The sequence below is a fragment of the Mesoplodon densirostris genome, chromosome 4, assembly GCF_025265405.1.
Source record: "Mesoplodon densirostris isolate mMesDen1 chromosome 4, mMesDen1 primary haplotype, whole genome shotgun sequence".
Lineage (NCBI taxonomy): Eukaryota > Metazoa > Chordata > Mammalia > Artiodactyla > Ziphiidae > Mesoplodon > Mesoplodon densirostris.
In genome coordinates, this window is record NC_082664.1 from 153,547,541 (window position 1) to 153,571,851 (window position 24,311).

At 47.2% G+C, this 24,311-nt stretch overlaps 1 protein-coding gene and 1 non-coding gene across 2 annotated transcripts in view; both read right to left on the reverse strand.

Moving 5' to 3' along the window:
- The window catches only part of ENTREP2 (endosomal transmembrane epsin interactor 2), a 377,851-nt gene that overhangs the window by 216,853 nt on the left and 136,687 nt on the right, over nucleotides 1-24,311 (reverse strand). The gene's annotated exons all lie outside the window — the stretch shown is intronic.
- LOC132489646 (U6 spliceosomal RNA) lies at nucleotides 18,954-19,060 on the reverse strand. The gene has a single exon (XR_009532040.1). It is a non-coding gene; the product is annotated as a U6 spliceosomal RNA (small nuclear RNA).

Consider the following 24,311-nt stretch of genomic DNA (forward strand, 5'->3'; position numbering starts at 1 on the left):
CGTACAAGCTTATTTTCACAGGAAAAAAAATTATACTGCAATTTTTATAAGGGCAAGGAGTGGGAGGTGGAAGCAGAGATCAATCCATTTTCCTCTCACTCCAGGTCTGAGAATCCTCATTTTCTATTCGTCAAATTAATGAAATGAACACAGACCAGTCTGATTAGGAGGTCTGAAATAATGGGAGTACCGACGCATTTGCATTTTCTTTCAATGTGAACAGGCTATTCTGATAGTTAGAAAAACGATGACAAATTGCGGGAGACTTCATCCTCTGTTGCTCGGAAATGGCTCTCTGGCCATAATATACCGTATCATTGCCAAATGCACCTAGCTTCAAGAGAGGAGCAGGGTGGATGGTATTAAATATGAAATCAGTGACATGTTTTCTCAACGCGTCAACCCTAATTCTAAATTAAAGACTTCTGTCAACTCGAAATAACTCCTGTACATTCATTGCTGTTTATAACCGACATGGGAATTTTTTGCAATGAGAATAAAACCCACCTCCAGCCCTGAGCCCTGGCCCTCCCCCTGCACTTGACCAGCCACCCCATTCCTCCGTCTGTCCCCTGAGCACAACAACTGTGCCACGGCTCTCACACGGGTTTCCATTCTGAATTTCAGTTGCTCACCTGTCCTGCCTGGGATGCTCTGCCCCCAGGTCCCCTCTCCCCCCACGCCTCTTCACCACCCTGGTCTCTTCTTAAACCTCATTTGCCCCAGGAGGTTCTCCTGAAAAACTGCTCTAGTGTCATCGTCCTCGTCTGTACTTCCTTACACCTGGGTGAGGGGTCTCTGCCTGACCCTCTCCCCCTCAACCGTAAACTCCACTACAGCCAGGACCCCTAGTCCCCGGCACACACAGCAGGCCTCGGGGACAGCTGCTGACCAAGGCTGCAGGAGTCACCAGAGCAAGGCCCCGTGCAAATGGGCTGGAAAGAGCACAGGGGGCCTGCTCCATCCCGGCCTCGCCCTCCCCGTCTCCTGCACTCCCAGCTGCCAGCCGCAGCACCCGCAGGCCCTCGATCCTCCTGCTGGGAGGAGCCCCCAGGCATCCCTGCGGGCCTGGACTCAGGCCACTCCACGGCTGGTCCAGCACTGACCTCCCGCCTCCTGCCTCCCACCCCCACCCCGGCTATAAACCAGGCTCAGTCACGCCCCCAGTTCCCCAGGCCAGGCCCCCTGGGTGGTGGCACCTCGAGCCCTCCAACTGTTGGAACCCCCTGGCCCCAGCACTGGTGGCTGTGGCTGTGTCCTCCCCAACATCGTCCTGGTGGGTGTCTCCCTCCCCCTGAGAACTGGGCCTTTGGGTGCACTTGCACAGCAGTGAGTGACCAGAATCTAACCATGAAATTAATTCCTGCCTTGGAAGGATCATAGCTGCCCCTTTCCCCTTTGATGCTCATTTCTTCTTTGAACTAATGATCAAAGATCTCCTCGGCCCTTAGAAGTCCTAAATGCCAGTGATCATGTACCCATGCTTCTCTCTTCAGACTGCTCATATTCATTCACATATCCACAGAGGCCAATTTATTTAATGGTATAAATCTTCTTCCCTGTCACATAGCTAAAAACGCATTCTTCCAATCAAGAGGAAATAATTCCCAGAAGGCTCCTTTTCTGACAATGTGGCTCCTGATAACTCGAGAGAGGGTTCCCCCATCACATGTTGGAAGGTGGACCCCACAGCCCAATCCCAGGAGGAGAAGCCTCCTGCAGTTTTCCTTCTTTTCCTTCTCTTCCACTGCTTGTCCCCCAGGGGGAGACCCCCGTGACACCCAAGGAAGTCTTCCACTGGAAAATCTGGGGACCCCTACACTGAAGGAGGTACTGCTCCATTCTGGCCCTGAGGCCCGTACATACTCCTTCCCTAAAGAGAACCCCCTTAACTTTTCATAAAGAATCAAAAAAGGTGATCCATTTACCTAACGACTCAGAGCCACCAGTCCTGTCACTGAAGCCCACACCCGGCCGTATTTGTCATCCTAAGACTTACCACTACCAGGCATTATACTGTAGATTGCTTTGCTGGTCGGTTTAGACAATGCGAGCAGCGGCCCCTGGAAAGAGATGCCTAGAGGACCTGCTGAAGGAACTGATGAACACGTTGGCTACTATGGCTCCACGAGCACGGCACTTCTCGTGTCTTGGTTTTAGGGATTCAAGAATCCCCTGCCGTCTTTCACGTCCATGGGCTTCCGTGACTGCAGAACCCAGCAACCCACTGGTGATCAGGGACGGGCCTGGTATTATCATGAAAGCTTTTAGAAAGACCCGTTTCCCCGACGCAGAGGTCTCCGTGGTCAACTGCTCCCTGGTTCTTCCCAAACAGGGCTCACATGAGATGCTGTATAATCACTGGGCATTTGTGTGATGAGAACCACATTCTGGCCTTTTATCCACATGCCTCCACCTGTTCAGCGCCCCATGTGAACCCACAGCTGTGCCACGGATCATAAATCAGGTTCAACGTCCCGAGAGGACCCCCAGGCTGTCAGTTACAGGCACCCAGATGCACAGAGACGCATCCACACGCTGCAAGTAAACACCTAAGAAGATAAGAGTCCTGCTTCAGTGGGCTCGACCTGAAGCATCAGTGACCGAATTACTTCCGTAGCATTGCAAGGCCTCAAGTGGGACGAACCGTGTCTCACACCACAAAAAAAGGCTTGTGTTGCACATGAACTTTTCACAGTGGGATTCTGGTATAAGATCAACACGACAGCACGGCAGACGTGGGCCAGCTGTCATGAGACTCCAAGACTGGGTTTCTCAAAGTGGGAGTTCATGGCGTCCAGGGAATCTCAGATGTGACCAAGGTTGAGAAACTGCTCTCAACTCGGGGACACTTTTGTTTCCTGCTGCCACACTTTAGATGTGACCTGTGGCGTCAAGGGGACTGAACGGCTGGTTTTACTCTTCCCTACTTTCTCCCTATTTGCTCCTCCCTGTTTGAGAAATCTGTGTTTTCTCCTTTCAGAGACTTCCCCCCATTTTCCTTTTGAGAGGAGATGGCCTTTGACATTTGCGGAGATTATTTTACTTATTTGTTTAACGTAACCTGACTAGCAAGCCCATTCCTGAGTACGTACCCTTGAGAAATGGACACGTGATCACAGAAAAACTTGTACACTAACGTTTATAGCAACTCTATTCCTGATTGTCAAAAAAAAAAAAAAAAAAAAGACTGGAAACAACCCAAATGTCTTTCCATGGATGAGCGGACAAACAGGTACATTCATACAATGGGATACTACTCAGTAAACCAAGAAAGGAACTATTTATACAGTAACAATCTGGATAAACCTCCAAGGCTCTATGCTGAGCAAATGAATCCAATCTCAAAAGCTTACATGCTGTATGAGTCCGTTTACATGACTGTCTGTGAAAGACAAAACTACAGGGATAAAGAGCAGATCAGTGGTTGCCAGCACCTAGGGGTTGGGGGAGGTTCGTCTATACAGGACAAGCACAAGGGTGTTTTCTGGGGTGATGAAACGATTCTGTATTCCAGCACATGTAAGATATGCATGTGTCAAAATTCAGGGAACTGTAATCCCCATGTGTTAAAATTCATTGAACTATACAGTCAGTTTTACTTATAGTAATTTAAGAATTAAAACTATTTTAAAAATCAAAGATACTTCTTCATGGAAAAAAAAAGATCACTGAACACAATCTTTTAAAAATAGGCTATGGAATCTAATTAAGCCAGGAGCCATAATCCACTAGTGTTGTATCTTCAAGCCAGCAAAACCGTGAACTCAGAGATCTGTAGCCCGTCTGCTCAACCGAAAGTTCCAGGGTGGGAGTGAACTTGCCAATTCCAAGTCCTCGAAGAGAGAGGAATAATGCAAATTTCAAGGGAGGACACCCCAGCTCCTCAAAAACCCACAGACGCAGCCAGACCCAGATTTGGGTACATCAACTTGGCACTCTCAGGAAAAAGCAAAAAGCACATTGTCCCAAGGTAGTGCATCCTGGACGGTGCTTGGGGCAAGTTTCCGGTACTGCTCGTTTAATTTTTATGTTTGTCAATATCATCGTTTTCTTTCTTTCTTTTTTTTTTACATGATAAAAATTACCTAAGCCTTCAGAGCATCTTTATAGGATAGTTTTAGAAATTGTCCTTTGGTTCTGATCAAGCTACCTTACAGGAGGAGAGGAAGGGCAGACATAAAAATAAGGCGCTCACTCAGCTTCTTTCAAGATAATGTGGTTTTAAAAATACATATATGTGTTATAAAACACTTTGTTATTGATGAGGCAACCAATGTAGTAGACAGGACAATGGTGACAAAGCTAGATCCAGGCCCTGGGCTAAGAACACTCAGGTCCATGGAACCGGTCCAGCTGGTCATCTCACTCAGAGTGAGAGCATGTGAATTTCCCACCATTCCATGGGACAGGAGTTCAGATGCTGCAGGTCTCGCTATCTGTCATTTTCTGTTCATGCACAGGAATCACACTGTAAAACACCTGACCTTCACGTGGAGAAGAAACACGTCCCTGTTTGATTCACGTGTCACATACTCAAATCATCTTTTCTATGTCAGCAGTATTCCACGGGTCTTGTCTATGTGCATCTGCATAGGCAGAGAACCACTGCAGTCATCGCGAGGAAGTGCGGGCAGATAGCCTCCCGGGGACAAGGACTTGGGGTCAGCAGCTTTTAAACTTTAAGAGAATTTTATTCTCCAGAGAAATTCCTATGCAGAATCCAATATTTAAAACATGTGTTTCAATAGCAGAGATTTATTTTATAAGTTCAAATTTTAAATATTTATTATAGATTCAATCAAGAGAACACTGAGATTGGAAAATGGGATTATACAGGACAGCCAAAGTCACATCAGCCCAGGAAGATAATTGACCTCTAAGTTTAATTTTGGTTGCCCAGTATAGAGAAAATTTTGAAAACAGATCGGTTTTACTTGACAATATTAGGATACTCTTAAATTAAATGAATCCAGAAGTTAGAGTCAAAATACAAGGAAACAATGGTTTCAACGCTGAATTGTTAAAATGAACCAGTGCATGGCTTATCCACTAGTTTAAGTAATAATTACTTGGTAGAAAATAGTTTTCAAACATATTTGTAACATTATGAGATGGATTTCCCATAATGTTATATTTTAAAACATATTACTTCAGTACAAACCGAATCTTTAGACAAAATTTCAGTCAAATTTACCTTGTTTTCCCTGCTGACTGTAAATCTTTCCAAGGACTCAGAAGGCTGGAAGGGAGTAAACTGACAGGATCTGGGGACCAGGCATATAAAAAACGTCACTAAAACCTTGTTTTAATCTTGAGTTGTCTTTCATATTCTGCTTCATTAACTGTCCCAAACTGAAGCCCAGGAAGATATCCCTGGCTTGTCCTGCAAGTTCTCAACATTTCCAATCCATGCAAGAGGCCAGTGGGAAATCAGCTCATTGAAAGAAACTGGGGGCTCCTTCCAGTCCACGATGAGTTCTCAAAGCCTGACATCTGTGGGGGACTGTCAAACTTTCTTTCCTGAGCATGTAAGACAAAGGCCCAGATTTAAGAAAGAAGCCACAATTGCAGTGTTTTTGCAACTCACTGTAAAATATAAAAATTAAATAAGTCAATGTGAAAATTTCTAAAATAAACAGATTATTTGGATTCTAAGAGGAGATGAGGAACCAGTTCTAAACACAAAAAGAAATCAATGTTGAAGGATGTCCTACAAACACAGTCTTCTGTATCAGGTGGCCTGTTTTAAGAGTAACTGAGCACTTTACATAACATTCCAGCTCTAATTTCTTTTATTATTCAAAATTCTGGAGCTAGACTTAGAGTTTGGATAATTAATAAGATCCCCCCTTCCTCTTGCTCCTGATTATCACTCATCAGGGTCCTGTTGGCACTTCTCTTGCTGACTGTAATCATTTATTTGAACCAGTGGCTCATCAGCTCTTCATTAGTGCCTGTAGGTTAGATAAAATGTGCTTGGATTTCCAAAATAAATGCAAATCACATTGGTGTTGGCAGCAAAGAGGTGCATTCCCAGAATATTTTCAAATAAGACAGTTCCCCCCAAGACCGTGGCTCTTGAGTGAGAAAAGTGGTGTCCTCCTGAGTGACCAAGAACTCACCCCCTGATCCAGCCCTGAACGTCTACCCTAAAAACACTCCCGTGGCCACAACCACTGGGCGTCATCTTAGCTCCAGCCTCAGCATGCAGGAACATGTCAGTTACTTAAGTAGGAACAAGGAGTGAAAGTCAACAAGAATTCAACACAAAATTTAAAAGCCAGAGTCCCCTAGCTAGCAAGTCAAAAATACAGCTGCCAAGGCCCCGTCCTGGAGAGTCAAACTCAGAAGCTCTCAGAGCAGAGCTGGACACCGGGATCGGTACAGCCTTGAACACAGCAGACCTGGATCCAAACCCTGATCTGGCCCTGAGCAGCTGTGTAGACTTACACATCACAAGCTGAACTTGGTGTTTTCATCTTTGAAAAGGGAGATGACAGGAATTCCCTCGTGGTGCAGTGGTTAAGAATCCACCTGCCAATGCAGGGAACATGGATTTGATCCCTGGTCCGGGAAGATCCCACACGCTGCAGAGCAAATAAGCCCATGTGCCACAACTACTGAGCCTGCGCTCTAGAGCCCGCGAGCCACGACTACTGAGCCCCCATGCCGCAACTGCTGAGCCCACATGCTCTAGGGCCCATGGGCTGCAACTACTGAGCCCACGTGCTGCAGCTACTGAAGCCTGTGCACCTAGAGCCCGTGCTCTGCAACAAGAGAAGCCACCACAATAGAAGCCCACGCACCACAACGAAGAGTAGCCCCCCTTGCTGCAACTAGAGAAAGCCTGCATGCAGCAACAAAGACCCAACGCAGCCAAAAAATAAATAAATAAGTAAATAAAGGGAAATGACAGCCCACAGCCCCATGGGCAGCAGTGAGATTACAGACGTAATGAAGAGGAGAGCCTCACACAGTCTCACGCCTACGATGGCCCCCCTTATAAAGATCACAGAGGCAACCCGCCTGCAGGGGAAGACGGACTTGGAAGATTCAAATGCATTTCATGAGATAGAGGAACAGGCCAAACAGCACCATGAGGAGGCAACCAGACACACGCAGAATGCGTGTCTACAGGTCAACTGACCTCTTTAATGAATTGCTGTCACCAAAATAAAAAATGGGGGACTTTATTTGAGGAAAGGGATTTAATGAGCCAGAGAAATAAGATACAAATAAGTAAGGGGGGACTGAAACCTAGGTTGAATGCTGTGAGGCTGGGTTACAGTTTGAAATATCAGTATGAACAAACTCAGTTTAGCTTAAGAGAGACAGACACAGACTGACAGACATAGATAAACACAGAAATACAGAAATGTTACATCTGGGTTAATATACTTACAGTCATCCCTCATCGTTTGCGGATTCCATATCTGCAAATTCACTCACCCCCTAAAATTTATTTGTAACCCCTAAATCAAGACTCAAGGTGCTTTCATAGCCACTTGCAGCCCCACACATGCACAGAGCATCAGATAATTTTTTTTTTTTTTTTTTTTTTTTTTTTTTGGTATGCGGGCCTCTCACTGTTGTGGCCTCCCCCGTTGCGGAGCACAGGCTCCGGACGCGCAGGCTCCGGACGCGCAGGCTCAGCGGCCATGGCTCACGGGCCCAGCCGCTCCGCGGCATATGGGATCCTCCCAGACCGGGGCACGAACCCGTATCCCCTGCATCGGCAGGCGGACTCTCAACCACTTGCGCCACCAGGGAGGCCCGCATCAGATAATTTGAGTTGCCCGATGCACAAGGTCCCAGCTGAGGTTCCCAGCTGAGGACAAACAAGGCTCTGCCTTTGTGTTTCAGCTCATGCTGTAAACAAGTGTCCTTTTCACCATCAACTTAGTGCCATGGTTTTTGCATTTTTTTGTGTTTTTTGTTGGTGATTTCACTGTTCAAAATAGCCCCCAAGCATAGTTTGGAAGGGCCATCTAGTGTCCTAAGTGCAAGAAGGCTGTGATGTGCCTTACAGAGAAAATGTGTGTGTCATTTAGGCCTGGGTCACAGTGCTGTGGGTTGTGAGTTCAATGTTAATTCTCCAGGTGCAACCCCATTGAACTAAATTTTATCTTCACCTTGTACACTTGAGAGCTAAAAAGACCATAACATGGGAGTAATAATGGGTCAAAATTTACAAAATAAAGTACTGTTTTGATGTGGGAGTTGATAAAAAAATGAACCAACAATACATGTTAAATAAGATGCCTTTAAACAGAAACACACATAACACATGGTTATGTATTGATCGGTTGACAAAAATGTTGTGGCCATGGTCTCAGGAACCTAACCCTGAATTTCCCTCAGAAGCAACGGTTCAGAGTTTACCAATCCAGTGTTCAGGGCAGCTTTATAAAACAAAACTATCCCAAACACTGAGAACTGACTATACATTATTTCCTAGTTCCGTCCCCTAAGATGGCCTAGGAGCAATGACACCTCATTAGTAACTAGCACCCAGACCGTGGTTTCTAATGTCCCTCTCCAAAAAAAGGATAAATGGCTGATAATAGGGCTGGGGCAGGGAAAATATAAGATGAGCCTGAAGCATCTTGTAGTGGTAGAAAATAAGGAAGTGCTAAAAATTAGGGCAGGGGGCAGTTGATGGGAAAACACTGTGTTAAAGAGACACAGGAGCCAAGTGGCTAAAGACAGAACAATTTGAGCAACAAAGTAAACAACCACAATATTGAATTATAACATAAGAAATAAGATAAATATCCATGAGTCCATACTGATATCTCAAATGACTGAATAAATGCATTTACACAATGAATACATACGTTTAATAAGTAAATATATTTATTCAGAAGCGACAAATCTTCCTTAAAGAAGAATTCCAAATAAAAATTGTAAAAGAAAGACAGGAACTAGGAAGTCACCACCAGAACTCCACAGTGATGATTGCTGAGGCCAAGATCTGCTCAAGAATGCTCGTCAGTGGTCGAAACTTTAAGGAGAAACAGGATATTTACATTGCCTCAAAGTATCTCCCCCAGAATATTTATTAATTACTGTGGTTTTAACGTATGTCCACAAATTTCTTCACCAGGTCCTCCTGGAAGGACCTCTAGGAGGTGGAGCTTAACCTTCCCCCATCGAGTGTAGCCTGGATTTGGTAACTGGCTCCTAATGACTAGAGTTTGGGGAGGGGAAGGATGGTGACTCTGCAGTGGAGAAAACTGGCAGCCACCACCTTGACCAGGGGATCAAGGTTAACATCACCAGCAATAAGTCAGGTGTCGATAGCATCAAATGAGGCAATGAGAAGAGTACCTCACCTCTGTGGTATTTTTCCCTCAACCCATAACCCCATCCTGATAATGAGAAAACATCAGACAAACCCACACTGAGGGACGTTCTACAAAATACCTGACCAGTATCCTTCAAAAGTGTCAAGGTCATGAGAAACAAGGAAAGACTGAGGAAATATCCCAGATTAGAGGGGTCGAAAGAGACATGATGATTAAATGATGCATGTACCCAGGATTGGATCCTGGAACAAAAAAGGTTATCAGTGGGAAAACTAGTGAAATCCAAATAAAGTCTGTAGATTAGCTGATAGCAATGTTAATGTTTACTTTTCACCAATTTATCATGGTTTCGTGAGATGGTAACCTTGGGGGCAGCTGGGTGAAGTGCTGGGGAACTCTGCCCTGATATACAAACAATTCTCCTTAGGGCAGCAAATGTACGGTCCACCTTGGAGTTTGGTTCTATGGTGAATAAAAAGCATACATCATTTGCCAAAAATGAGGTCGGCTGGTTTTCAAATTTTAGAATCTATTTATAGACAAGCACAAGAGCTGAAATACCATTCAAAGCAAAGGCCCGGGTGACAGCCGTTGGGAGGTAAAGGGACAGGTGAGGGAGACCGGACTTCCTCCCTCACCCAAGAGATCCTGTCCTAAGATATGCACCACGTTAGAGAAGTTTAAATTCACGATTTAAAGTCATAAAACCATCACGAGAAGAAATATAAATTATAAACAAGAGAAAACATGAGGTCAGAGCAGGGGGCCCATAGAGACGGTCGAGGTCCATACATCCCTGTGGCCACCAGACATGTGAACAGGTAGTGAAAGTCAGACTGACCAGAGAAACACAGGTCAAGGATCATTTTACACTCATCTCACTGGGAACAATCTTTGAACTCTGACAATGCTCAGGGCTGGAGAGGGCACGGATCTGTAAGATCAAGACACAGGAGGATTGAGTCGGGAGCGAGGGAGAATGTAAACAGAGGGATTGCTCTGAGAAAGAGTTGAGCGTTACCTGCTAGCATTGACCATCCACACACCTTATGCCCAGGGTCTGACTCCTGGGTTTATAACCCCCAAAAAAAACTCTTGAACATGTGCACCAGAAAACCAGTATGAGAATGTTCACAACAGCAACAATCTGCAAACGGCTCAAATGTCCATCCATGGGGAGCAGGTGAATAAACCATGTGATGTTTTCATAGCACAGTCAAAATGCGTAATTACAGCACTCACACAACACGAAGGAACTTTAACAAAATACTATTAAGTGGAAAAAGGTTAGTCCCAAAAGATGAAAGACAGAGTGGTACTCTTTTTAAAAAGGTAAAAACAACCAAAGTAAAAACATACTTTTCAGCATATATAGATACAGTAAGATTATATAAAAGGGAAAGTGAGGGAATTAGATAAGATTCAGGTGGTGGGTTAACCTGAGTGGGGAGAAGCAGCGGGTTAAATAAGTCCTATTGTGAAGGACCCATTTTGACTGCAGTGGTGGGTTTTATAAGTACTTCTTATGTTTCTAAAAATAATAACAAATTTAATAAGGTTGGCCATGCATGCAGTGGTGAGAGTGTGTATGAATAAAAGGATTAGGGTTGGACCCATTTTGTATGCTTGAAGTCCACTTTATTTTTAAAAATAATATATCAAAAAGGCAATATAAGCATATGATTTACATTCATGCAGGCAACAAGCAAAGGAACTAAAACCTGACCCTGAGAACCAGAAGTAGGACTGGGGCTGCAAGAATAAGGCGAGAAGCTTTGACTTTCCATTTTATGCTCTTCAGTATTTAGGATGCCACCATAGTGCTTTTAAATCATAGTAAATATATCTAATCCCTTACATGTGGAAGACTCTAAGGGCGTGGCTATGCCCTTGGTGGCAGAATCCTTGGACCAGTCAGTGCCCAGAGGATGCGATTTCCCCAGGCTTCACACACCGCTGCTCTAACACCACAAAACCCAAGGAGCACGAGATGAAGGCCAACTGTTGATAAGAATTAAAAACAGAAATAAAATTCACGAATGTTGATCTGGCACTTAGGTCTGTCTTGAGCCACAAGAACCTTAGTGCACATATTCTTTCAAATTTCCAGATTTTACAAAACGTCCTGATTGAGTGAAATGTCAACCGGAAGTAGCTACCCTGCCCTGTGAGAGGGTCAACGGGAGTTGGTGCAGAATGACCAAAGTGAGCTCTGCCACCTAATTCTACCTGAGGCCTCAGTTACCATCTGCCCTGCCTTCCCCACAGGACATTACGAACGGGGTCAAAGGAGACAAAGATGCTGACAGCCATGTGGATAGCAGAGCAGGACAGGCTCGGGGCTGGAGGTCTGACATCATGGGGTCGGCAGGCTGATGTCTCCTGAGGCCTCTCCCCTTGCCTTGCAGACGGCTGTCCTCTCCATGTCCTCCGATGGTCTCCCTCTGTATGTGTGTCCTAATCTCTTCTTCTCTTAAGGACACCAGTCAGATTAGATTAAGTCTGACTCTAATGATCTCATTCTTCCTGAATTATCTCTTTAGAGACCCTATCTGGAAATTCAGTCCTGTTCTGAATGTATGGGGTGTTATGCTTTCAACATATGAACTTTACAGAGATACAATTCAGCCCATAACACTGTATAAATGCTGTATGACTGTGATTTTTATGATTTCATGTGTGATAACTGTACCAGCAAGTTGAGACACATATACGTTCGTGTGTGTGTATCTATGTCTGCACACACACATAAAACATTCTCTTCCTACCTCCCTACAGAAATTAATTTCTAAGGTCCTGTTTCATGCCACATAATACTGACCTTGAACTCAATAGATTTCCAAGGAATTTTTACCTTGCAGACAGTTTGGACTTGTGGCTATAACACCCCTTAAAAGCCATTGTTCTCATTTCTGTTGGTGTGTCTAATTCCCTGAGAAGGTATCATAACACTATGGGATTATTTTATGCCACAATTCTTTTATTGTGGTAAAATTTACACACAGTGAACTTCACAGACCACAAGAATACAATTATGTATAAGGTCTGACAAATACATACACCCTGTAACTAACATCTCAATCAAGATAAGAGCATTTCCGCCTCCCCGGAAAGTTCTCCTGTGCCCTTCCCAGTTTTACCTTCATAGGCAACCACTGTTGCTGGGATTTCTACCACCATTGATGAGCTTTGCCTGTTTTTGAACTTCCTACAATGAAATCATAAAACACTCTAGTTCTTAAAAACTGATTTCTGAACACATCTTCCCCCACCGCATTAAATAATTGTTATAGCTGTGACGTAATTTCCTTTTCTTGTTTTAACACCTGGTGTAGCTAACATGCATGTCACTTTGCGCAGAGTACTATATGTACTGAAAACACTTTTATTCTGCCTACAACAGAATAATATTATGCATTAATCAGAAAATTTTCTGAAGTAACCTCAAGTTAACGTTTCATCTATATAATCATACCACCACTTTCGAACATTAACATGTTGAAAAAGATCACCCCCAAGTTTCCAAGTCTGACTGGAGAAAACTACAAAACTGGGACGACTGGTGTCACCATAAATATCCACTTTCCAAAAAATAACTCAGCTGCCATTTTTCACATCCCTGTTCCTCAGCCACACCAAGTCACCCAGGCCTGTCACTATGGGGCAGGGCGGCCCTGGACACAAGGGCTCTCCCTGCCTGTTCCCCTCCACCATCCTCAGAGCCCCCATCACTGCTCCCCACCCCCCGTCTTCCTGAATCCCACACCCCTCTCCTCCAGGGTCTGCTCCATCCCTTCCCACGTCCCTCAGCCTCTCTGCTGCGCCCTTCCACCCAACAGCACACAGACCGTCTCCCCATCCTAAAAACTAACCTTCCCCTGGTTCCTCAAATAATTAAACACAGGATTAACATATGACCCAGCAACTCCACTCCTAGGTATATACCCAAGGGCAGTGGAAGCAGGGTCTTGAAACCCATGTCCCTTGCAGCATTATCCATAATAGCTAAACTGTGGATGCATCCCAAGTGTCCATCAACGGATAAATGGACAAACAAAATGTGGTCTATCCATACAACAGAATATTATTCAGCCTTAAAAAGGAAGGGAACACTGACACCTGCTACAGCATGGATGAATCTTAAGGACATTATCTCGAGTGAAATAAGCAAGACACAAAAGGACAAACATTAAATGAGTCCACTTATATGAGGTCCCTAGAACAGCCAAATTCAAAGAGACAGAAAGTAAAACGGTAGTTGCCGGGGGCTGGGGGGAGGGGAGAATGGAGAGTTAGTGTTTAACAGGTGCAGAGTGTCTGTTTGGGACGATGAAAAGAGTGCTGTGTGTGCATGCTGGTGGCCCACACTAAGTGACTCATAACCCAACTGCCCAAGCCAACGGACCATTCTCAGAAACCAGTAGAATTTCATGCTGTTTAGCAAGTTCCACAGCTGCAAACCCACTGCTGCCTTGGCTCTTCCCCGCGGTCCCCGAGAGACAGTTGTGTGTGGGTGTGTGGGTGTGAACACACTTTATAAATAAGGCTGGGCACTCATTTATGAATATACACGTGTGTATCCCATGCTCGCACAGCTGTTTGTGGGCCATCTGCTCCCAATGCCAGGCACTGTGCTGGTCAGTGTTCACAAGAGACCCTCTCACCGAATCCCCCAAATCATCCTGTGTTGCTTCCTGACTCTTTGCCACCATCTCCAGTGATTCTTCCTTGCTTTCCTTCCTGGCAGTGTCACATGATGGCCCCTCGGGGTCCTGTCCCTCGCTATCTTCCCAGGAGAGCAGGGGAGCTCAGGCACCCTCTTGGCCCCCTGCTCTTTCTGTGGCAATGGCTCCGAGGCTTCCTCTCCAGCCTGGGCCTCTGCTGAGCTCCGGACACTCCTACCATGTGCTCATCCCATTTACACACGGATCCCCCCCCGACTCTCAAACTCGACACAGACAACACCAACGCCATTCCCTCTCCAACATCTGTGTTCCTCGTTCTAAAAACCTCTCGTCTCGCAGTTGTTCATTTGACTCAAAATCTCAGTGGTTTATAGGAATAACAATCCATTTCCCACCTCCCGATCAGTCCCCGGGGATTGCAGTGGCTCAGGTTCACACTGTCCTCCTTCTAGGACGAGGCTGGGGGAGTGGCCACTCCTGCCACGTGGTTCATCACTAACCGAGGACAAGAGAGGGTGAGCCAGGCGCTGGCTCCTGGGGCTGCCGCTCAGAAATGATGGAGCCTCATCCTCGGGGACCGGCCACCCTTACCCCTCTGGGAAGAGCCCTCGGCTCCCTCAGGCACAAGATGCTCTGCATTTTGTCCACAGTGAAGCCTCCAGCACATCTATGGGAAGACAAGACCCAGCCAGAAGTCCCTAGGTCAGATCATTTTTGCCTCGAATTCCATTCATTCACTCGTATTTATTGAGAACCAAGCAGCAGTGTTCAAGGGGCCAGGGACACACCAAGGAAAAAGATGAAGATCCCTGCCCTCAGGGAGCACACATCTGGGCAGGAAGCGACAAAGCAACAGACATGATAAATAAGTAAGTTATATGGTACGTCAGGAGCTACAGGGAAAGTGGGGAAGAGCTGAGTGAGGTGAGAGGGATCAGGACACCCACGGCGCAGGGGACGGGGCACACAGAGCTCAGTAGACAGTGAATGTCACACTGTATAGATTGTTGTCCATGGAAATACATTAGACTTACAAACAGCTACCAACACTGACACACGAGATCATCAAGATACGGATTTTATCTTTTCATCTCAACCTTGACAACCTGTGATAATGGAAGCGCTCATGGCAAGAAAAGACTCCCTGTCTGGGTCCTGATGGAAGAGTTTGCACCTGGTGATCACCCCATCTCCCCAGTGCGGATCCACTGTCAAGAAAAGGGCAGGGGGCTTCCCTGGTGGTTCAGTGGTTGGGAGTTTGCCTGCCGATGCAGGGGACACGGGTTTGTGCCCCGGTCCGGGAAGATCCCACATGCCGCGGAGCGGCTGGGCCCATGAGCCATGGCTGCTGAGCCTGCGCGTCCGGAGCCTGTGCTCTGCAACGGGAGAGGCCACAACAGTGAGAGGCCCACGTACTGCAAAAAAAAAAAAAGAAGAAGAAGAAAGGGGCAGGATGTGCTCAGAATAGGATGCATCCATGTCTCCAGGTAAACCTTATATAAATCAGATAAACCCTGTGAACGTTGGCGTGGGGAGATGACTGTCCAAACCAGGTACGTGGGGCCCCCCTGGGGCATCAGGTAAAGGCCAGCAGCTGCCCCAACAAGCCCCCCACTAACGTGGGAGGCTGTGCTCTACCAGCTGTGAGAAACAACCCCTGGAACCCAGCCCTGATTAGAATGTTTCTTCTTGAAAAAATCATATTTCATTTGTAATATCAAAGACAGGGAACTCTGGGCCATGGTCAGCAGCGGGCTCTGCTGAGAACTGGTTCTTCTTGGCAGTTTGTTCTGATTTTCAGCAAAACAGGCCCCGGTGGCCACACAGGTGTGCACTCACAGGACGGCACAGTCAGGGCAGCAGCCTGGGTCCAGGCCAGACAGAAACCACGGGTGGTGATCAACCCCCTCTCCCCAGCAGCCCTTTCAAACCAGGGCAGCATCTGGGAGGAGACACACCTCGCGTTCTCATCCACTTAGGAACAGAGTGTAGACACGGGTCCTGGCAACTGGGAGGCCCCAATGCACTTCTGGGCCTAAAGAGGTCAGAGGTTCTGTTGGCCTTTACAGTGGTCACTGTTCCCACGGTCATCCCTCAGGGGCGGCTGCTCACCAGCCCCCCTGTGCTGCACAGGTCACAGCGAAGGGGTCCCCAGCAGCCACTGTCGTGGGCATCCTGCAGACACTGCCGAGGCCACCAGTGCACACAGGGGAACCGAGGTTCTGACCAGCTCTCCCCCGGACCAAGACTTTCTCCCTGTGCTGGGGTCTCAAGCATGCCCACCGCATTCCCAAACACCAGAAATGCAGGGAAGAAGCTCTGCCCTGGGAATGAGTGAGTTAGGAAGAATCAAGGAGCAGGACCAAGTTGACATCTGTTAGACCCTCAAAACAGCCTCGGGGCAAGGCCACGGCTCTGATGGGTGTTCCTCACTCAATGACGGCTGGATGACCAGCTGTGGAATGCATGACCTAATGGCAAACCCTTGAGCGAAGACGACTAGAGAGGCAACACATCTCTGAAAAGAGGACACGTGGTCCTGTACTGACCACTCCTAGGCGGAGACCTTGACTCTAGAGAAGGGAGGGACCATAGCACCAACAAGGTTGAAGTACAGATGTGCTGGACCTCAAAGACCATGGAAGACAGAGCTGTGGACCGATGCTGACCCCCCCACCTCCATCCTCACAGAGGACCCATCTGCTGGTGAGCCAATACATCCAACGAGCACTGCTTTCCCAGACCACCAGACCACCTTCGCCTGGGGTGGCTGTGTGACCCCGTTCTGGCTAAAGAGATGCATGTGGAAGTCTGCTACGGGGCACTTTGAAGACTTTTTCTTCCCTGAAACAGGTGCTTTCTGTTTCCAGGTCTCGCTGCCCAGCAGACAGACATATGATGGGGAGAGGAGGTCACCCTGCTGTAACCCTGAGACCAGAAGCGAGGGCAGAGCCCAATGCTGAAAGCGGCAAGCAGAGAGGAGGAGGAGGAGCCTGGGTCCCCAGTGGCTCCGTGAGATGGGGAGAGGGTAGAATCAGCCTTTTCTTTACGGTTCATATTGTTTCACTTCCGTCCTCATTCTCTATGGCTGTTGTGACGAATTACTGCAAAGTCAGCAGCTCAAAGCTACACAAATTTGTCATCTTGCAGTTCTGTAGGTTAGAAGCCAGACACGGTCTCACTAGGCCGAAATCAAGGTGCCAGTAGGTCTGCGTCCTTTTTGGAGGCTCTGGGATGAATCCTTTTCCTGGACTTTTCCAGCTTCTTCCCACACTCCTTGGCTCACAGCCCCTTCCTCCATCTGCAAAGCCAGCTGTGTGGTCTCTCTCTGACCCCTCACCGTAGCCACATCTCCTTCCACCTCTCCTCTTCTGTCTCCCTCTCCCACTTAGAAGGACCCTGGGCTCAGCCAGATAATGCTGGGCAATCTGTCTTCTCAAGGTCAGCTGATTAGCAACTTTAACTCCATCCACATCCCCTTTGCCGCGTAACCTAAAAGGTCCCCAGGATTAAGATGTGCACATCTGTCGGGGGTGGTGGTGGTGGTGGCTATTATTCTGCCAACCACAAATTCTTACAATAAGCATAAACTCCTTCTGTAACTGGAAACACAAGTCAAATAATTTAAAATTATTTTTTAGGGTTCCACATATCAGTGGAAACATACAGTATTTGTCTTTGTCTGACTTATTTCACTTAGCACAATGCCTTCCAGGTCCATCCATGTTGTTACAAATGGCAAAACTTCATTATTTTTTATGGCTGAGTAGTATTCCATTGTAGATATACACCACATCTTTTTTATCCATTCCTCTGTCGTTGGACATTTAGGTTGCTTCCATGTCCTGGCTACTGTAAATAGTGCTGCATTGAACATTGGGGTGAATATGTCCTTTCGAATTATGGGTTTTCTCTGTCCCGGAGTGGGATTGCTGGATCATATGGCAAATCTATTTTTAGTTTTTTAAGGAACCTACATACCATTCTCCATAGTGGCTGCACCAATTTACATTCCCACCAACAGTGTAGGAGGGTTCCCTTTTCTCCACATCCCCATCAACACTTGTTATTTCTTGCCTTTTTGACAATAGCCATTCTGTTAGGTGTGAGGTGATATCTCATTGTTGGGACCATGATCCAACAAATCAGAAAAGTAATCCAACTTTTGAAGCACATCGAATCAAGTAAGCCATCGAAGATTTCCGCAGAGAAAAGAAGCCGTTCTGTGGCTGGATGAGGCTGAAACACATCTAAGTACCTGTGCTACCCAGCAGACGTGCCTCCCCCCTCACCAGACGCATGGTTAGGGGAGTTCTGAGCAGCACACGACTTCATGATCTGCCAGGCTGAGGTCCCCTCACTACCACCCACTTCCCATCCCATGCAAAAAGTATCCAGGGGGCTTCCCTGGTGGCTCAGTGGTTAAGAATCCACCTGCCAATGCAGGGGACACGGGTTCGAGCCCTGGTCCCAGAAGATCCCACATGCCATGGAGCAACTAAGCCCGTGTGCCACAACTACTGAGCCTGCGCCCTAGAGCCCACGAGCCACAACTACTGAGCCTGTGCCCTAGAGCCCGCGAGCCACAACTACTGAACCTGTTCTCTAGAGCCCGTGAGCTCAACTACTGAAGCCCGTGCACCTAGAGCCCATGCTCAGCAACAAGACAAGCCACTGCAATGAGAAGCCCATGCACCACAACAAAGAGTAGCCCCCGCTCGCCGCAACTAGAGAAAGCCCACATGCAGCAACGAAGACCCAATGCAGCCAAAAAATAAATTAAAAAATAAAACTTATCCAGGTTCTTGAATAACTTTTTAGTTTCTTAAAAATAAGGCTAATGTAACTTCCAATTATTTAATTTTTCCATTTAATAAATATAGTAACAAGGTCCTTTCCTTTCTTTCTTTTATTGAGTTATAGTTGACCTACAATATTATATTTGTTTCAGGTGTGCAAAAATACGGACCACTTCACGAATTTTCATATCATCCTTGCACAGGAGCCATGCTAATAATCTCAGTATCGTTCCAATTTTGGTAGAAGTGCTGCTGAAGTGATCACAAAACCCTTTCCTTTCTAATTTAAAGCTACCAGGTGTGCTTGTAAAAACACTGGCCTGCAGGTGGATCGTTTTTCTGTCTGGATACAAGCCCTCCTTAAAACAGCACAAAGGGAGGAAACGACATCCCTCGTGAACAGCGGGCGGGGGCTTGCAGACGTGAAGTGAAGCTACACAGAGGACATTCAGGAGTCCCTGTGGCTGGCACCCGTCAGCCCTTCAGCCCTGACGTAGGGATGCTCCTGATACGGAATTCACGTCCTTCAGGAACCTCAGAATTGGTACCTGGGCACCAAGCAGGGCAGCTCTGACTGCCTGCTGTGGAAAGTTGGCCTGGGTCACAAAGTCCACTCTGTACTGTACCCTAAATGGCATTAGTGACTCTTTCCGCCAGTGCCCTGGCATTGAGCGTTGATACGACCAACGTAATCATATGCGTGATGCTCACAGGTAGGCAAAGAAACCATCAACAAATAAGTGTTCATCTCAAGAACCAGAAGAATGCAGAGCTCTATCTTTCCGAATCAGTAATGAAACAGTTCACATGCAAGCTTCTGAAAACTCTTTCCCATGATAAATTTTGCGTTGCCTCAGTAAAGCTGAAAATGAGACGGCTCAACCAGGAGGATCGGATTTAATCTCGCTTTCTCCATCTGCTTCTCTAGGTAGCTCACACTATTTGAAATTAGCTTTGGAAAAAGTAATCTGAAAACATCTTTGAAAATAGAAGATAGACAAATACAACGTGGGTTTTCCAGAGATGATGACCTAGGGACACTTAACTCCAAGAACACCATCCCCTTGTCCTCCCCCACCCCCAAGGCCCCCGAGGCCACCTGCAGACCGCACCCTCCCTGCTGGTCAGTAAAGGAGAGCCTGGCCTCAAGGAGCTCAAGGCAGCAGACCCTCCGAGCCGCCCCCAAACGCGTGCACCTGGTCTCTGATTCTGAGGCTCGCTAGATAGAACAACACACCTGCTGGAAATTTTGCGGAAAAGCTCCTTCATTTAAAAACAAACACTGTTCATTTAGGAAACGGCTCAAAAGAAATTAAGAGAGGATGTTATTACGGTCACTGCAGGATGGGCTAGATGAGAACGAGAACCGGACATTAAAGCGTAGTTGCCAAACTGGGCTTTTCCTTTCATCTAGGAAACTGATCTACCCCAACCAGAGGGGGCTGACTGAAGGTGAGAGAGGAAACCACTGAGGTCCGGGGAAGCAGGGGAGCCTTCGCACAGGTCTGGAGTCCCTGTGACATCTGAACGAGGATCAGAGGGGCAGGCAGCAGGTTGCGACGGCCTCCACGAAGGGACACATGTGAGCAGAGGCCCTGGGGAGGCCCCTCTGGGGAGATGGAAGACTGCAGCGCTGGCTGGACATGGGAGAAGCGGGGGAAGGAGACTGACCGGTGAGATGCACACAAACACCGACAGCTCTCTACGTTCATGACATGCTGAATGTGGGTAATGACCCCTTATTTATTGTATAGAAGAGATACTCAGCAGCATAAGTTACCAGTATGTCACTCGTCCTCAAGGACCACTAAAGTACAGAAGATGAAAAATGATGAAAACTTTACTATTAAGAGAAGAAAACAGATCTCATACCCATAGCTACACTTTGAACCCATTACCAAAATGATGTGCTGACTTCAGACCCAAGACCTTTATTTACTATTTTTACCATCCTCAAAGATTCTGTATCACTTTATGGTTTAAGTAGCCAAACACTTTGTAGATTATTACACATGAGGAGGAGAGTTCTTCATCTTTTTTTTCTTTTTTTTCCTTTTTTTTTTTTTTTTTTTTTTTTTTTGCGGTACGCAGGCCTCTCCCTGTTGTGGCCTTTCCCGTTGTGGAGCACAGGCTCCGGACGCGCAGGCTCAGCGACCATGGTTCATGGGCCCAGCCACTCCGCGGCACGTGGGATCTTCCCAGACCGGGGCACGAACCCGTGTCCCCTGCATCGGCAGGCGGACTCTCAACCCCTGCGCCACCAGGGAAGCCTGAGTTCTTCATCTTTTAAACGTACTTTCAATTATGATGAAATCACTTGTATGAAGGAAGGTTGACAGCTCTGAATAAGAAAAACCATCAGCACTTGCCCAAATGCCCATTCCCCCGGGTGGCTCCCAGCAAGCCCCAGTGACCCTGTCACAATTCCCCTGGGGCCTGGAAAGAGCACGAGGGTCCCTGGGTACAGGGCTGAAGTGCTGAGGACAAGGAGGTGGCAGCTCCGAGATCTCAGGCCTCACCTGGCAGGGCCACAGGATTTCTTCACATCTCCCCACCCGCTTCTGCCTCATTCCATAAAAGTCTCTGGAACCCGGCCAGCCACTGGCTCAGCTGAACATCCCGCAAATCCAGCACACAGACCACTCAGGCGGTCACCACCAGAGCTGACTGGGGGCCATGGGAGGCCAATGAGTGGCTGGTAAAAAGTTGGGAACGTCCAACCAAGGAGGAAGAAAAGGGGCCAGGGCAGCTGTGGATGATGTGGCGTGACTGGCAGAAAAGATGGGTCAGGAACAGCCGGGCAGCTCCCCCTGCCCACCCCAGGAAGGTCCTCACCGTCTGTGAGGGACTGAGATTGCAGGCTGGACCCTGCAGGCATCCTGCGAGGGGCCCCCGTCCAGCCCATCCCATGCCAGCGCCCTGACAAGGTCTGCTCCCCGGGAGACCCGCTCACTGGCAATGCTGGCCTGGAGGCAATGCTCAAATAGACAATTACAAAGCTTAGTCTTCATTTAAGGGTTTTAAAAAGCATTTCTTGAAAAAAACAGATAAGTTCTAGAATATGAAATGCCTGCTTTTTTATATTGTTACCTTGGCTCCTTTGAAACATGTATTTTCTAGCTTCATCTTGTAGACTTTCCGACAGAGACAACTCTCAAACAACTCCCTAAACCCAGACTGGAAGGGTTTAATACACATTTCATTTACACCAACTCACACACATGTAGTGGCTTAAGGTTGTCACTGGCTGTTTGCTTTTCAGCAGCCCTGAGTCAGGAGCTGATGGACCCACACTGCCCCAACGCCCACTTCCACGCAGGCAATATGGGCAAGCGGGTGGCGGGAAACCCCAGGCGGCAGGGATTTTGAGCAAGAAATAACCAGAAGAGGTAACCCAAGATCCTCAGCTGCCAGGAGCCTTGGAAACACCAGGGAGAGGCCCTCCTGCCACCCTGTGACACAAGCAACTTTGGCTAAGAAGACGCTGAACCTGGAACACAGATGACCTTTGTGCTCTAACATTTCATTTTTCTAAGTGGACTCTGACATCAGGGTCCCTCACGCTGCACCAAACGAAAGTCCTAACTGCCTCGGCTTCAGAAAGCAGATCCTAAGAAGGGAGGAAATCCTGCTGCTGCTCGGAGGGCGTTTGTCCATCCTCCAGACGTGGGCGCCACTCCCCAAGCTCCCCACCTCCTCCTGTCTTCTTTCCTTAAACACTTTACTACCGGGAGCTATCACCTCTCAACTATAGAACCATTTCGTTCATCTAAAGGAATGTATTTAAGGGGTGCCTCACATAACACTCAAAGACAAACCCCCAAAGCAAGCAGGGGGTAAGACGACGGGGCAGTCATGCCCCATGAGAAGTGGAGGCGGCTGGAAGGGGGGCGGCAGGAAGGGTAAGAAGGACCTAAAGCCAGGGGCCGGCTCAGGCTGGAAGAGCAGCAGGAAAAGTGAGCAGAAATGGGTGGAACAGCCGAGAGGGGCCAAAAGGAAATTAACTGGAGGACAAAGACCCAAACAATGAGCCGACAGGAAAGGAACCGCGCCCCACCCCCCTTCCTCCCACCCTTGCGACAGTCAGCGGGGGTACTGACCACACACAACAGAAGGATGGGACCAGAAGTATCCCGGGTTTTAAATGCCAGGTCAATGCTACACCAAGGGACCCCTGAGAAGACAGCCACGGTCACCAGCTGTCACCAGACGGGACAGTGCAGGGAAAGAAAACTTAGCAACGTTCCCAAAGGCAGAGGTCACAGTGCTTTCATGTCCAGCCGACACTTTCATAACTGTGTCCTCAGAGTGGGGGTGGGCATGGAGGGGTCACTGCAGTTCAAGTCTATTTACAAACCTCCTCTGTCTTCCGAGGGACTAAAAACACACATTGACCTAACTGAGAGGTTAACCATGGGTGTTTGGCCCTGACTTCAAAACACAGGGAACACTCAGTCCTGCTGAGTGGAATCTTTGCAAGGGCCCGTGGACTCCACCTCTGGGAAGCAGACACCCAGGGAGGGGACTAGTGGCTCTGTCCCAGGGCCACACAGAAGGGACAGTCCTTGGCTGAGGCTCCAGGCCGCCTTTGTGTCCAGTTTTGACAGTAATACATCCTCCAGGAAGGACGTGGTGAAAGCACAGAAAATAAAGGAAACAATATCCATCACCCCCTGGAGATAACCACTGTTCACGTTTTGACCTGGTTCCATTCAGGCGTTTTTTTTTCCTGCACACATACATTGTGCAAAATTGGAATTCTACTGTAGCAGGAATCTTGCTGTGTTTCTTTAACATAACATGAGGATTCCCCCAGGCCACTGAATATTCTTTGAAAATATGCTTTCAATGGCCATATAATTTAGAAATGACTACTATAACCATTCTGCTATTGCTAGAGATTCAGGTGGCTTCCAATTTCCAACTAAGATAAATAAAGCCACAGTGAGTATCCTCACACATACATTTTATTGATATCCCTGATTTTAGTATAAACCCTTCAAAAGAGGATGACTGAGTCAAAGGGTATAAACATTTGTTTCCCACAAGATTACACCCACTGACATTGCCTCCAGTGGGTATGAGAGTATTTATCCTCCTATATGCTGGCCCACACTGAGGATAAATATTTGAAAGACCTTTCACCAGTTTGGTGGAAAAGGAAGGAAGGAAGGAAGGGAGGGAGGGAGGGAGCGAGGGAAGAAGAAGTGTTTTAATTTGCACTTCTCTGATTACTTGTGGGGTTCATCACTTTTCTGTTTATTTGCCTTTCATATTTCTTCAGTGACATGCCGACTAGAGTTTGTTGCAGACTTTTTCCATCTGATGGTAATGTGTTCCTATTGATTTATTACTGCTTTTAGTATAATAAGGATGGATTGGCAGGTAGACAGTGTTATGTCCTGACTTGCCGATTCTGGTGATGTACACAGGATGCTAATGCACTTGTGGTCAGCTGTTTCAATCTTTCCCTTATTATGTCTTCCACGCAAGTAGAGTGTCATGATCCTTCAGCT